A 4,306-nucleotide genomic window follows, 5' to 3' on the forward strand; every position below is an offset into this window, starting at 1 on the left:
TATCAACTTGACTCTCCTAATGTCTCCGAATCAGTGAATCAGCCTGTATTCCCTCAGGTAAGTTACAAAAAATTGTTTGTGTTTATACATTTAATGCTAAGAGACGGATTGTTCAGACTTTTTATTTAGTTCCAAATTACATAGGCCTTAAATCTGGCAAGAACATGCATTGGATTCCATTTAAAAAACATTAAATTCCTTAACACTTCAAAGAAACAGGTTTAAGTTGATTGTTTTGGGGAAGAAATGATATATAATTGTGGATATAAATACAGATTTCCAAACAAAACAAACATGAAAAAGATTTCATGTCCCTTGGCAAGAGTTGCAGAAAGAGAGAATTTAGGGGATTTTTGTGTTATTATGGTACCAATCATTTTTCTTTGTGATGCTTTATAACACTGAATAGAAACCCAGGACCTCCACAATATGGGGATGTTAGAACTCACAGTAAAGGCAATAGGGGATGGAGCAGAAAAGACCCCTTTCAGGAAAAACCACTATATAAATGTCTAGAGGAAGGAATGAAGAAACAATGTCCCATTTTAAGACACTGAAGGTTCTAATGGTGAAAGATACAGCTGCCTTGCTACCCTTTGATGGTGATGTGCTTGGATCTGATTTCTGTCACTTATCATGGGCACTGTGATGGTGCTCTGACATTTTATGGTCACTACAGAAGAAGGTTATATAAAGTTAGAGTTGGAGTTAGAGAAGGGTGTCTGTTTTATGTGAGCTACTGCTGACTTCTATTGCATTTCCATTTCTTCTCCCACCCTGTCTGCTCTACTAAATAATAAAACAAACATGGACCAGTTTCCTTAGTTCAAGGTGAAAAGAGGCTCTTCCTCATTGCACATTAAATCTTTACTCATTTGGACTGGCCTTTGATGTCCTAGAAATTTAATACTCTTATATAAAGTTAGTTTGAGAAAGACAATGTTTTATGCATTTTAAGATGAATATTTCACATTTCCACCATTAAGAAACAAGGTGCAACTTATTATTGAAGGTATTTTAAAATATCTGTAGGTCACACATTGATATAGTTGTCATTTCTCTACATGTTCAAAATTTGTTTTCTTTCTGGTGGCATGATGGACAACTGTATCTAGTAAACGTACCAGTCAATAAATTGATTGTGACCCATTTGAAGATAGAATATGTTTTTTGTTGTTGTATGAAATAATATATTGTTATCTTCTGGTATCAATAAAAACAGAGCCAAAATAAAAATATACATATGGAACCAACAGCTTGTTAGAAAATTCCCTAAAAATACAGAGCATTCTTTTAGGAAATATTGCATTGTTAAATCTCTGGGTAACACATAAATTTATGTTTCACAGAAAAATACAAATGTTGATGATACTGATGCCATGATGAAGATAGTCTTTCCAGCATAAAAAACTAAAAATCTGGATTACTTCCAGATGTTGGACAACTGAGCCTTTAAAAATGATTTTTAGAGAGAGAAGGAGGGAAAGGGAGAGAGACATATCAATGTGAGATTGAAACATCAATCTGCTTGCCTTCTGCATGCCCTCTACCAAGGATTGAGCCTACAACCCTGGCATGTACCCTGACCGAGAATTGAACTGGCAAAGTTTTGGTATATGGGAGAACACCCAACCAACTGAACTATACCAGCCACAACTGAAAACATAGGTCTGTAATCCTCAAGAGAGGAGAAACAGAGAGATGGCTCTAGTTTTGTACCTGATTTCCACATGGAGCCATTCTCTGTTTCCTGGTGCAGAGAGTGGAACCCAAGCAGAGCATTAGGTACTTGCTGAATTGAGAAAATAGAGCTCTGATTTAGGGAAAATCAGTCAGTGAGTATTTTCAAAGCTAATTCCTGCAAAACAGGCAGCTATGCAGAAAAATGTTTTTAAAATCTTCCCAGGGATCTTGAGTCCATTGCTAAATAAGAAGCTTGCATGCCCAGAGTGACAGACCATGAAGACAGACAAAGAATGTCAGAGAAGCTGAATGCTTCACAATTCCCAGAGCTCACACAGAGTGGGGACACATTCAAGTTCATAGAGAGTAAACAATCCCCCTGTAACACAAGGGCATTTAATAGATATCTCAGAAAGGTAAAGCCTTAGAAGTATGTATAAAATAACTGTAGATTGAAAGCTCCTAGAGACCTTTCCTGACAAACCTGGAAAATGCCAAACTAATTTGCAAGAGACATAATTGCTAATCAAAACACAATTCCATACACCAGAAAGAAAACAATAAAATACACTCAACAACATGCCATCTACAAGTCAAACATCAAATAAAAAATCACCTGACATTTCAATAAACAGGAAAGTGTGACCCAAAGCTGGGAGAAAATTCAGTCAATAGAAACATACTCAGAAAAGAGAGGAAAGAAAGCAATTAACAGGTTAAAAACTTTAAAAATGTTATGAAATATGACTAAGAATTAAAGTAAGACATGTGCATAACAAGAAGAGAACTAGAAGTTATAAAAAAGAGGTTATTGCTACTTCTGGTGATCAAAAATACACTATTAAAAATAAAAAATTCCCTGGATGAGCTTAATAGCAGATGAAACACTGTAAAAAAAAATATCAATAAGCTTAAAGATCTTGCAATAGAATTACCAGTGAGAGGAAAAAAACCCCTCTTACTACGCAAATCTAAGGACTTTAAAGATACAATATTAAAATAGAATATTCAAATATTCAAACAGAACAGACATAAAATTACACTATGGTAAGCCACAATACATTGCTAAAAGCCAGTGATAAACAAAAAGAAATTATTAGAACCAGCCAGATGAAAAAGGAAACAATCACCATGAACTTTCTATCATAAATACTACCAGATGACAATGGGATAATGTTAAAATGATAAAAGCAAAACACAAAACAAAAACACACACTTATCAACTCAAAATTCTGTGTCCAAAGAAGATATCCTTCAAGAATAAAAATAAAATACTTTGTCAGAAAATCTGAGAATTTATAGCTGGCAGACATCATCATGGCCCACATTTAAATCTGTCCAAAGTTGTGAAAACTCCTCAGGTTTTGTTTTGTTTTTGCTTTTGTTCTTTTCTTTTTTCTTATTTTATTTTATTTTATTTTATTACAGAGAGGAAAAGAGAGTAATAGAGAGTTAGAAACATTGATGAGAGAGAATCATCGATCAGCTGCCTCTTTGCACACCTCCTACTGGGGATGTGCCCACAACCAAGGTACATGCCCTTGACAGGAATTGAACCCGGGACCTTTCAGTCTGCAGGCTGATGCTCTATCCACTGAGCCAAACTGGTTTCGGCTGCTTTTGTTCTTGTTTTAAGAAAATGTGAAATCCAGAAATGACATGAAAACTTCATGTTCATCACTGGGGGGAAAAAAAATTTAGAATGGATTATTAGCTAGTTGCCTGTAGCACTAAGCAAAGAAAATGGCAAAAGCAGCAGCCAACATAAATTTAGAAAGAATGAAGACATGGCAAACTCACCTCATTATTTCCCTATTGGTTTATTTAAGAGGCAGACTAAGAATATGTGAAAAGCACAGCTTATCTTGATTTCCAAATTCAGCTTAACAAATTCCCACATGATCCTCTCCGGGAAGATGAAAAATTTTATATATAATGACAATACACTTGAGTGTTTTGTTGGCTGATGAAAGTTTATAACTTACAAGGTTGATAACGAATAGGAAAAAATTTAACAATGAAACTCAGTTTTTGATAAGAGTTTTCAATTATTGAAAGGAAAAAGAACGTTATTTCCTAACAAGATATCAACTATAACTTTATAATAGAAAAATATTTTGTAACTAGTTAAAATATGGATATTAGCAAAATAAAATTATGGAAAAAGCATTGTACAGAGTTCAAACACTGTCCTTCAGTAACTTATGACTTTTCTTATGTCATTATATTTCCCTGTGGTTTTATGTCTTTATATTTAGGGGAGGAAAGTTTAGTTTTTGAACTTCAAAATCTCTAGAACTTTTATAGTTTTAATAGTTTCTTCTTCTAATTTTGCAAAAATAGTCATAAATCTACTTTAGTCATTTGGATACTCTTAAATGGAAAGGTAAGAACCCAGATGAACTTGGGAATTTTAGTATCATAATTCCTGATACTTTGTTTAAAATGAAACTCAATTTATAATTTTATAATGACTTATTCTTGCATGGCTTTTCTCAAGTGGTTAAAAAAGCTTATAAACTCTAGATAACAGCAAATCCTTTAATTAAACATGCTGCGTCTGCCTTGGTATACACTGGATGGAAAATTGGAAGGCTTATAAATATTTAAGAGGAATATAAAT

The sequence above is a fragment of the Pipistrellus kuhlii genome, unplaced genomic scaffold (assembly GCF_014108245.1).
Source record: "Pipistrellus kuhlii isolate mPipKuh1 unplaced genomic scaffold, mPipKuh1.p scaffold_m20_p_10, whole genome shotgun sequence".
Taxonomy (NCBI): domain Eukaryota; kingdom Metazoa; phylum Chordata; class Mammalia; order Chiroptera; family Vespertilionidae; genus Pipistrellus; species Pipistrellus kuhlii.